This window comes from Furipterus horrens, unplaced genomic scaffold, assembly GCF_987537825.1.
Source record: "Furipterus horrens unplaced genomic scaffold, mFurHor1.1.pri manual_scaffold_8, whole genome shotgun sequence".
Taxonomy (NCBI): Eukaryota; Metazoa; Chordata; class Mammalia; order Chiroptera; family Furipteridae; genus Furipterus; species Furipterus horrens.
In genome coordinates, this window is record NW_028327178.1 from 97,206,780 (window position 1) to 97,219,302 (window position 12,523).

Here is a 12,523-nt window from a genome sequence, read left to right on the forward strand (position 1 = left end):
TGACACATCACATCTTTGCCATTGTTGACCTGCATGCATGCCACCTCCTCAACCAGAAAGGGGGCCTTTAAGGCGGGAACAGACTGCCTTAATTTTTGGAGCTCCTCCATCTAGCTCAGGGTCTGTCCAGCTCAGAGTGAGGCCCCAGTGGTTGGTAACTAAATCAAGAATAGCCAAATACTTACGAATAATAGGCTGAAGCTCAGAAGAATTAGCACACCTCATTGAATGAATGTAGAATGTGAAAGGAAAAAATAATGAGGATAGATATGGAATAGGAAAGGGGGATACCAAAAAGGGAGAAACTGAGCTTCCTTACATGAAAGGAAAGCAAAGTTCTGCTTTTGCTTTAATGATAGCAAATAAATATAGAAACAAATGTTATTTTTAGCACTAAGAGAATTCAAGTTTGTGCATCTTTAAAAATTTTTAAACTAAAAAACATCCTATACAACAGAACAGAAAAGAGAAAAGAAATACAAAAATTAAGGAACAAATTATATACAGAAAACAACAAATGCTCTATTAACCATAAAATAAAGATGACAGATTCATACATAAGTTATAGAATTTTCAAGGCTGGCTGAACAGACTACAAAATCCAGCACTATTTTGTTTGTATAATACAAGGAAGTTAGAAAATGTACCAAAACCACTGCACACAAAATCTAGAGCCTATTGGGGGGGGGGGTTAAAATAAAAAATAAACACACAACTAAATAATCTTGAGAAACAAACAACCAAAAAAACTTAGAAGAACTTTTTTAAAAAGAAAGGAATGAGATGTTTTGAAAGAAAAAAACAAAATACTGTGGAAGGACCACAAGACACTGGTAGAAGTTGCGGCCTATGAAGGGGAACGTGACCCATGGGCACAATGGAAGGATGGCAGCAAAACAGCCTCTGTCCCAGGGCTATGACATAGGAAGCACGCATGAGGACTTAATAGAGGCTGAGGTAAAGGAGTACCTGCATACCTTTATGAGTTTATATGTGAGATAAATTCCTAGAAATGCAATTGCTGAATTAAATGGTATGTGCCTTGAACAGTGAAAGATTAATATGAAAAGATCTTAAAAGTGAAACAGAAAAGGCATGCTGTGTAGAATAAATAGAACATCGTACTTGATAGGTAGAAGTGGAATGGGGAAAATGAGGTAAGGTGGAGCTAGGAAATACAGCTCTATGTTGCCAGGTCCTGGGTATAGACACCAATATAACAGAAAAATGGTTTTGCCTTTCCCATGTGGCTCTCTGGGAGGAGATGTGAAGCAGGAGTCAATGTGATGATGAGCATTAGAAAATGTGTGCTCAAGTTTACTTGCAAATAAACTTACCTGATGCCATTTTCAGTTTAGAGAACTGACACACAAGACCACTAAATAGTTTTTACTCAACTTGATGACTCAGTTAAAGAAAGAGAGAGCTGGAATACATCATACATCCAACAGTACCCCTGCTGTAATCCACCACAAGGCTGGAAGTTCCTGAAGCTACAATCTCCCATGGGCTGGGTGGCCCCAGGCTTGCGGAGAAGGAGTGATGTTGCAGTGCCTAAATAAGAATGTGTGCACAGAACCTCCAGCACTATAACCACGAATGACTCTGACTCAATTTCCTCTGCTTTTTTTCCAAAAATTTCTACTCAGCATACTGGAAAAAGGCTCTTAACTTTATAATGAAAAGTGAGGTAATAGATTTCCTTTACTTAAAAAACGTTGGCAAGAACAACCAAAATACCCCAAAGTCTAAGCTGCTAAGTGGCTGAATAACAGAATAAATTGAGTTCCCAACTAAAATAAATAATGATGAGACTTTACTAGAGCATACTTATTTCATCAAGTGAAGACACTGAAGAATGTTCCCTAATCCTGAGGGCAGTGTCACCCATCCTGTAGAACATAGCTTGGAAAATCAGCATTCAAACTAGTGTTCCAGTTTTTCAAGGCAGTCATTTAATAAAGCAGAAGTATAAGTTCTGCACTCAAACTAAAAGTTGACCTTGGACTAAACCTGCACATCACAAGGCACAACACACACCTCTACTTTTATAATATCCAATATAACATGTCATTAGGTGACCTAAGAAATAACATAAATTGCATATTCAATACAGATTTTTAGATTAATTTTAAAAGAATCATGTGCTCAACAATAAAAACTAAAGGAGAAAATTAAAAATAGTTTAACATCAATACAAAGACTGAATATTATGGCAATTGTTATAGCAAGAAACTTGCTAAAATTCAGAAGCATACTATTTACCTGGGAAACATACTTGTTCTATCTTCATTGGTTTCTCCAGTTTCTCTCTTCACTTTATGCAGCCCGTGTGCATCTTTAAAGGCCCTCTTCTTGTTGCTTCTGCAGTTGCAGCTCAGTCCTGTAAAAGAAGCCGCACATCGTCACTTCATGGGAAAAAAGATCAAGTATATTCTAGGAAGCTGAGTTACCCAGTCTCATCAATTTGCTTTCCTAATTCATTCTCACAAGAACTATACACAAACAGAAAAGCCAGTGTGGTGGGGAGAGTAAAAAGAGGTCATTAAAATACACACTAGCCATTTAAAGCTATTTAAAATGCTAGTAGAAAATGAAAAATATAAATGGAAATGAGACAAACTCTATTGTCTCTTATAATAGGTCAAAACCAGATGATTCATTAAAAGCTGTAATTTTAACACTCTTTCCACCAATATGTTTCCATTTCTGCTTCCTAGCTAAGTTGGAGATGGCTTAGCAAAAGTGATAAAATTAACTGAAGTGTGGCCTTAACAACTTCAAGGATGCACACCATCAAGGATGTGCTATTTTCTGATGCTCTTCCATTCAAAGCCCTGTGATTTTCCTGGCATGGAATCTAGAGGTATCAAAATGGCCTAAGCTATGAGTTCCAGCCCCAAAACTATGTTATCTTCATCTTTTTTTCTGGCCTTTATCTATGTCATCCCCTTCTGCCCAGTGCCAATGATGGACACGCAGCAATTCTTGATGAAAAAATTAGAGAATAACTACGTTTTCAACAAATCACCAGAGATGCTTCATGCAATCTTAAAATTACCAAACTTCTTTGGCTGACAAGTCCATCAGCAGTAAAACAGCCCTAAAGAGAGTATAGCAGAGGGTCTCAGAACTTCAGACAGAACAGAGCATCGGTACACTAGAGAGGGTCTGGACTATGAGTATCTGTGAATGTAAACAAGTTTGCCCCTCACCAAAGTAGCTCCTGCTTATCTTTCACCATCAATCATTCTTTAACATACACATAGCCAGCTTTAACTCTGTGTCATGCACTGTTCTGAGAGCTTTAACTACATCAACTAATTCTATCTTTATAACAGCTCTATAAGGTGGATTCTAGTATTCAAATTGCCCATATGGGGAAACCAAGGCACAGAAAGATTAAGTAAATTGGGCAGGAAATGCACTGACTGCTCTTCATAAGCAGAGGTTCTGGGTGAACATAATCGCGCGTGAGTCTCACCCACTTATTTCACTTTCTTCTACTGCTGTCATGGTATAGGAGCTTAATGGCTAGTTAAATTGGCTATTGTTGGGTTAATACTTTCTTGAAAAATGTAACTTTTAATTCTCCACAACTTAAAGATTGGCTTTTTCTTGTTTAAAATAACTACCCAGACTTCCGGCCAAGATGGAGGCATAGACAGACTTGTGTCTCCCTCCACAACTAAGAAGGAATACAACTACCTCAAAACTAGAAACAACCAGAAGTTCCAGAAAATCAAACTGCATGGAAGTCCAGCAGACAAAGATATAAAGACGAAATACTCATCCAGACAGGTAGGAGGGGCAGAGCTGGAGTGGAAAGGACATGGTGTGGTGGTGGCAGCAGGGGCAGCAGCGGTAGCAGCAGCAGGCCAGCGGAAAGCGCAGCCACATGTTTTAAAAAGTCGGGAGGGACACCTGGGGAGCGTTCTCAGCTCCTCACTGGACCTCACAGCTCACAGTCCCAGCACCGAGGAAAATCAGGTCTCATTGCTTCTGACTGTGCAGACCAGTGGGGGCTGGGGCGAAGGCAGAAACTGCCGGTCTCTCAGCAGAGTCTGCTTGTTTAAAAGGGCCCCCATAGTCCTAGAACGTCCACAGACCCACCCACTCTGGGAACGACAGCCAGGGCAGCAGCTAGAGGGGCGCCAGTCCGGTGTGGAAGTGGGAGAGGTGCCTGGAAAAGGGATGACTGCTGGGCAGGCGGCATTGTTCCCTCTCAGACCCCTCCCCCACATACAGCACCAGGTCACCCTGTACTTACAAATCCCTAAGGCTCTGCCCCTTACAACGTAACAGGAGCAACAGCTCTACCTCCGACGCAAAAGAAAACAAACACAGGAGCCTATCAGAAGGAGACAGAGAAGTATGGCCCAAAAGGGGGAACGGATCGAGGTTCCAGTGGGAGAACTAAGTGATGAGGAGATAGACAACCTAACAGATGCAGAATTTAAAACACTGGTGATAAAGATGCTCACGGATTTGACAGATATGCTTGAGTATGGCAAACTCGTAAGGGAAGAGGTGAAGGCTATGCTAAGTGAAACGAAGGAAAATCCACACAAAACCAATGGTGAAGGGAAGGAAACCGGGGTTCAAATCAATGATTTGGAACTTAAGGAAGAAATAAACAGTCAACCAGTGCAGAATGAGGAAGCACGAATTTTAAAAAATGAGGAAAACTTCCCAAATTTTGCAAAGGAGATGGACATACAGGTCTGGGAAGCACGGAGGGTCTCGGGTGAGCTGGACCCAGAGGGGACCACACCAGGACGCATCATGATTGTGATGCCAAAGGTGAAAGATAAAGACAGAGTCCTGGGGGCAGCAAGAGAGAGGCGGAGAGTTGCCTACAGGGGGGTGCCTATAGGACTATCAGCTGATTTCTCAGAGGACGCTTTGCAGGCAGGAAGGGACTGGCAAGCAGTATTCAATGTGATGAAAGGCAACCTGCAACCAGCATTACTCTATCCAGCAAGGCTGTCATTTGGAATGGAAGGGCAGGTGAAGTGCTTCCCAGACAACGTGAAGCGAAGGGAGTTCATCATCACCAAACCATTATTATATGAAATGTCAAAGGGACTCACTTAAGAAAAGGAAGATCAAAACTATGGACACTAAAATGACAACAAACTCACAACTATCAACAGCTGAATCTAAAAAATAAAAACAAAATCCAACTAAGCAAACCAGAATAGAAACAGAATCATAGGTATGGGGATCATTTGCAGAGTTATCAGCTGGGAGTACGGAGGGGGAGAAATGGGGATATGGTGCAGGAATTAAGAAGCATAATCAGTTGGTACAAAATAGACAGGGGGAAGTTAAGAATAATATAGGAAAGGGTGAAGCCAAAGAGCTTATATGCACGACCCGTGTACATGAACTAAGGCGGTGGGATTGCTGGAGGGAAGGGTGGTACTGGGCAGAGGGGAGCAAAGGGGAAAAAAATTGGAACTACTGTAACAACATAATCAATAAAATATACTTTAAAAAAAGACCAAAAAAATTACCCAGTGCACATCACAAAAAGGAAATCTTAATTTTATGGAAGTCAGAAACAATAATTATTTTAAGCTGAATATTCACATTCATCCACTACTTCAGCTTATTAGATTTATTCCAGATAGTTTACTATGCTTACCAGATTCCTTCTAACTTTAAAACCACAAAGTTCTGACTCAAGAAGGCATTGATTTTTCCACTCTCTAGTTGGGTTGATTGGGACATGATGTTAATGATGCCAAAAGCTATGGGTTCATTCCACCACAAACCAGTTAGCTTTGTTTGCTTTATGTCTGCAAACTCTTAGCCTGAGTGGCATATTTTGGATCATTAACAGGAATCAGGTGGGAGTATGCAAGACAACCAGCACAAATACATGTGCTGGAGAAACAAGTCCACATAAAACAGGAGCAGAAGCAGGACTGTGGGGCAGATGCATCAACTTCACTCAAAAGCAAAAGCTTCATGATCAATGGCAAAGCATTTCTACCTGAGTAAGAAGCACTTCTCATTTTCAAAGCCTTTTGCCAGAAACTAACCTAAAGTCCCTCCTTTAAAAACCAAAACAAGTGTAAGATAAAAATAAGAAACTAAGGTTTTTAGTTTTTACATAAGTTCTGCTTGATGGATCTAAAACAGAAATTCTTTATTCCTGACACCAATTCCACTGAAAATAAAAAGCACTTGTGACAATTTTAGATAACATGTCACAAAAATCCCCCAGCAATGCAGAATAGGAAACCATCAGAAATATCTTGCTGCAATTCTATATATATATATAAATATCCTAGATTCTTTAAAATTACTCTTAATTTTTATAAAACCAAAAGCTGCTCCATCTCCAAATAATATAGTTATTTTAAATGTGCTTTTTCAAATTAAATAAAGAAACCAACCAATATCAGACTAGATCACATTTTGAAACCTAGGGCTCATTCAAGATACAAGTTTTACTAGCTTCTACAAATAAAAATGAAAAGTAAAACTATTTCCCTTGTTATTTTAAAAAGAAACCCACTGGGGCTAATCCATCTTCAAGTTTTCCTGCCCACAGGTGGAAAGAACTTACCCAATGTACTAATGCTATAAAGCACATGGGTTCCAACAGTCACAAGGTAACTATGACAGCAAAGCCACAGTTATTTATGAGATCACAAAACTATATGATGCAATTTTTTAAATTGGGGTGAAACTAACGTAACATAAAATTAGCTCTTTTAAAGTATACAATTCAGTGGCATTCACGATGTTGTACAACTATCACCTCTGCCTAGTTCCAAAACATTTTTCAGCCATCCCAAAATGAAACCTCAAACTCATTAAGCAGTCATTACCTTTTCCCCTGCTCCAACCCTTCCAATGACAAATATGCTTGATTATCTCTGTGGGTTTACCTTCCTGGATATTTCATATAAATGCAATCACACAATATGTGACCTTTTGTGTCTGCTTTCTTTTACTTAACATAATGATCTGAGGTTCTTCTACATTGTCAGTACTTATTCATTTTTATGGCTAAGAATATTCCATTTTATGGATATAGCACATTTTGTTCATCTATAAATCCATTGATAGAGGTCTGGGTAGTTTCTATATTTTGGCTACTGTTAATAGCGCTGCTATGAACATTTGTGTACAAGAATTTGTTTGAATACCTGTCCTCAATTATTTTGTGTATATATCTAGAAGCAGGACTGCTGCATCATACGGTAATTCTATATTTAACGTTTTGAAAAGTTGCCAAACTGTTTTCTACACCATTTTACTCTCTCACCAGCAAAAATATGAGAGTTTTGGTTTTTCTACATCCTCACCACCTCTTCTTATTTTCTGTTTGTTTGGGGTTTAAACAATTACAGCCATCCTTGGGGGTGTGAAGTGGTATCTATCTCATTGTGATTCTAAATTGCATTTACCTAATGACCAATAATGCTGACCATCTTTTCATATGTTTGTTGCCCATATTGTAATTGAATTGTTTGTCTTTTTATGCTGAGTTGTAAGAGTTTTTAAAAAACATATTATGCTTACTAGGCCCTTATCAGGTTTGAAAATAATTTTCTCCCATTCTGTAGATTGTCCTTCTACTTTCTTAATAGTGTCCTTTGCTGCAAAAAGTTTTAAACTTTGATGAAGTCCAGGTTATCTACTTTTCCTTTTGTTGCTTGTGTTTTTGATGTCATTTCTAAGACTCCACTACCAAACCAAAGGTCATGAATATTTAGCCTTTTTTCCTTCTTCTAAGAGTTTTGGCTCTTACAATTGGGTCTTTGATCCATTTCGAGTTAATTTTAGGATCTGCTGTGAGGTTAGGATCCAACTTTTTTTGCATGTGAATATCCAGTTGTCCCAGCACCATGTGTTGGAGAAACTTTCCTTCTCCCATTGAGTGGTCTTCATATCCTTGTAAAACATCAATTGACTATAGATGTGTGGGCTTATTTCTGGATTCTCTTTTCCACTCTATTGATCCATATGTCTACTCTTATGCCAATACCATTCTGGCTCAACTACAGTAGATTCTTAATATTCGGAAACTTGAGTCCTCCAACTTTACCCTTCTTTTTCAAGATTGTTTTGACTATTCAGAGTCCTATGTAATTCCATTTGAATTTTAGGATCAACTTTTCCATTTTCACAAAAAAGGCTGCCAGGGTTTTGGTAGAGATTGGATTTCCCTGGTTTATAGTTTATTTTCATCATCTTCAGTTCCTAATATAGGAATTGATACTCATGAGCCTTAAATGTTCTCTGATAAGAGTAAGTTGTTAACAGATTTTATAGAATGGTATCATGAATTCTCTCTGATATAGTTCAAGTCCTCAAAATTGATTATGAAACACTAGCTACTTTACTGAAGACTGTGCTGAAACATACTTGTTAGAGCTTAAAGTGTCAAGTATAATTGGGAGGGCTGGAAAGAAGACTTTAAAAGTTTTATATATATATATATATATATATATATATATATATATATATATATATATATATATACATACACACAACCCTGGCTGGTTTGGCTCAGTGGATTGAGCGTCGGCCTGCGAGCTAAGTGTCGCTGGTTCGATCTTCCAGTCAGGGCACATCAGAGAAGGAAAACTCTGATTCCAAAAAACCTCCGCTGCCTTGCGGCATACCTCTTCAGGGGAAAGGCTAAGGGAGTAAACCCCAACAGAAAATCCGGAGCCAGAGTCCCTAAGGCGGTTTGACGTTGTAGTCAACACCGGCAACTCCTGCGGCGCACCTGAAGCCAAGCTGTATTGACTCCGTCTTTCCCTTGGATCCTTCAGCTGCGAAGAGAGGGGGGGTCTGCTGCATGGGCAACAGCAGACCCTCCATATCACCCTGCCCAGGCTCTGTAGCTTCAGCTTCACTGGAGAGGACACTCCAGCGTCATCGCAAGATGTCGATTCAACACGGGAGGAGACAGATACCGTGTCACTCCCGAGTTGGACTGCACAGCCATTCTCGGCGGTGCAGATAGACTCTTAAGAAGCTACACCATCGTCTCTCGAGACGGACGGCTGCCGACGACGACATACACACATACACACACACATATATTTATTTATTTAGCTAAAGTCTATGAGAGAACAATTCTTTGAAGTTATAAATGTAACTTGGGTTGGACACAATCTGTTCTTTGCTCTCACATCAAAATTAGAACTGAAGACAACATAGTAACTCAGAAAAAATAACTGGCTTTTTCTAAGACTAGCAACTTCAAGGAAATTATATATTCCCCAAAACTAAAAGTTATCTTAAGACCAATAGATTATTAGTCTGAGAGGCAGTGATTGCTTCACTTCCTATATTTGGTGGGTGTCAACTTTTAAAGCTTCAGTTTATGCCTCCTCTCAATATAGGGGCACATAAGACTCATGGTCCAAAGTGATCCAGCAATATCAAAAAGAGTTTTAAGAATCAAACCACTTTTAAATAATTTTAATCAGAAAATACCATCTTGTGTTGAAATAAACAACTAACAACCAAATCCTGGGTAAAAGAAATCTAATTCCATGTATTTTGTCATCTATAATGAAACTGAAGGCAATAAAAATATCTTCTGGCAGGTGCTCAGGGTGAGTACCTTGGCAGGAAATGTTAGCTAATGCAAAGTTCTGATGTTTGCTATGTTTTGTTTTTAACCAGAAAGTTTAAGTTGAAGAAATCAAGAAAAAAGGAAGCAAGGGAAAACATGGAGCAATGGGGGCCAGAAGGTAAGCAGGTAAGACTCGGGCGCGGTGAGGTAACAGGCAACAGTGCAGGCCGGGGGAAAGCTGGCCTAGGGCGCGTGGAGTGCACAGCTCGTTGGCTGAGTCTGCTGCCGAGCATCAGAGGGCCCTTTCAGTACAGTGACCAGCAAAGCTGGTTGGCAGAACATCAGTGGTAGACTCACTCTTCGGCATGAGTTTTACCATAAATTCTTCAAGAACTGGAAAGCCTTGATAGCATGGCAGGTGGAGAGGGCACCCCTCCTTTGTTCCTGCCACTGCCTCGTGAGTGGCAGGAACACACAGTTTCCCATCCTCTAAGAGAGTTTTCAACATGCAAATCGAGTAACTGTACTTCTCCCTCAGCACTGTTTGCACTCAGTTAACCTGAACTCTGTGTCAAGAATCAGGGGACAGGTGGGATAAAGGGGCAGTGCCTATGGAAATGGGATAAAGGCCCTATTCTCCTTGGCTGGTGGTGGCACAAAGGGAAAACCACTCCACAAGGAATGAGCTGAGTGGGGGGGGATGCTGTGCCCTATTCTGTCACAGAGAGAGACATCCTGGGCCTCTTAAACCCAGAACTCACAATTCCTGCTCTTGGGTAATATGCTGAATATCTGAATGTATGGTAACCGCTTAAGTCTAGGGGCAGTTTTTTTTTCCAGTTACCAAATCATCTGCCCCAAGAGGCCAAGATTTTTTATGTAGTCTATACTGGAAGAGCAGTGAGGGGCTGCACTGCAAATGCTTCCAGTCATCTGCCGCTCCTTACCCAGAAGCCCAACAGAATGGAGCCCAGATGGGCACTCAGTGACACTTGCTTCAGGGCCAGCTGGGGTGAGGAAGCACCCCCACCCCACTTTGTTTTTCTTTTCTTTCTGTAAAAGGAGCTTTCAGTTAATTTGCAGGCTTGCCACTCTGTGCCCAGGAGGTGAACTCCTGAGGCGTCTGTCCTGGATTTGGCGGACCCACTTTAGTTTTGTTCCCTGCTCTCTTTGTGATGGTCTTGGTTACAAGCTCCTGGAAATAAGCCCTTAACTGTCCGGCAAATGCCTGATTTGTAAGCACTGCTACACAGGAAAAGAGAAGCAGGGGGGCATGCTGGGGCTTCCGACACAGCTACAAACTAACCATCCCTGATTTTAAAATAGTCCAAACCTGGGCACATCCCACATGTCTACCAACATGAGAATGGATAAACAAATAATGGTATTCATACAATGGAATACCAGTCAGCAATTAAAAAGAAAGAGTAAGTTTCTGATATACACAATATTGATAAATCTCAAAATCATGTTGAGCAAAAAAAGCTAGACATAAAAGAAAATATATGATATGATTCTGTTTATATAACATTCTAGAAAAAAAGTAAAATCTATGGTGGTAGAAATCAGAATAGAGATTATCTTTAGGTGGTATTTACATGGGTATAAACACCTGTTAAAACTTACTGAACAATACATTTAAAACCTGCACATTTTGCTGTATGTAAATTATATCTCAATTTTTAGAAATAAAGTTTAAAGTCTTTATAAAAATTGCAAAAAGACAGTTTTTCATCATGTTGCATTTAAGTGTCAAACATTTTGAGAAAGGGGCAAGATATTTGAAATAGTCAGGTATACTTCTTTTTTTTAAAGAATGTTTTTAGAGAGAGGGGAAGGGAGGGAGAAAAAGAGGGAGAGAAACACTGATGTGTGAAGGAAACATGGATTAATTGCCTCTCACACGCCCCCACCTAAGGACGTGGCCTGTAACCCGGGCATGTGCCCTGACTGGGAATCAAACCAGCAACCTTTCCATTTGCAAACAGGCACTCAATCCACTGAGCCACACCAGCCATACCAACCAGGGCTCAAATGTACTTCTTTAGACAAAGCAAAGATAAATCTCTTTAAAGTAGTATAGAAATTTATATCAATGTATTCATTCAATTTTTAAGACTGAATTACATACAGGATCCCTTCAAATTTATCCTACCTAACATCTAAGCTAAAATATTTTAAGAACATTTTAAGAGCAAAAAAAAGTACAGTGTAGAGGATGGGAAAAGTAACTAGATTTTTTTTTTAAATGTATGAAAAATATTTCCCATGGTTTTAAGAGCAATACACATTCACTATAGGAAAACTAGAAAATACAGAAGAGTAGATAAGACTATGGGGGGAGAAAACTCACATAATCCAAATCATAAGCATAAAGAAGAAATTTAAAAGCCACCTGAGAAATATCCACTACCCAGAGATAAGCAGTCAACATTTTGATACACACACACACACATACACACACACACACAATTTTAACTAAATTGGGATCACAGAGTACGTATCATTACTGTTTTCACTTAAATATATGTAACATTTTCTGTGTCATTAAGCATTCTTTGCATTTTTTATGACTGAGGTTAAATGTTCTCATGTAACTGACGGCCATTCTTATTTCTCTGTGAGGTAAGCTTGGCAGTTGAAAAATAATATTGATTTATTTCCTGATTATAATATACTCACTGCAGAAATGTAGAAAATACAGAAGCATATAAAACTACAATAGAGGGGAAACTTTCATAATCCAATTTATAAAAATAAATAAATAAATAAATAAATAAATAAAATAAAATAAATAAATAAATAAAATAAATAAAAATAATCACTATTAAATTTCACTTTTCTTCAAATATACATTTTTCTTATAGAATTGATATTTTGGATAAATCTATTTTAGAATATGTCTTTTTTCACTTAGCATCATTACATGAGCATTTTTCCTTAGTTATTAAAGACTCTCTAAGCATTTAT

The 12,523-nt window shown here is 39.0% G+C and overlaps 1 protein-coding gene across 1 annotated transcript in view; it reads right to left on the minus strand.

Moving 5' to 3' along the window:
- Positions 1-12,523, minus strand: part of ZHX3 (zinc fingers and homeoboxes 3) — a 104,611-nt gene that overhangs the window by 59,994 nt on the left and 32,094 nt on the right. The window contains 1 exon segment of the mRNA XM_090286409.1: positions 2,266-2,383. The gene's annotated coding sequence lies outside the window, so the exon portion shown is untranslated.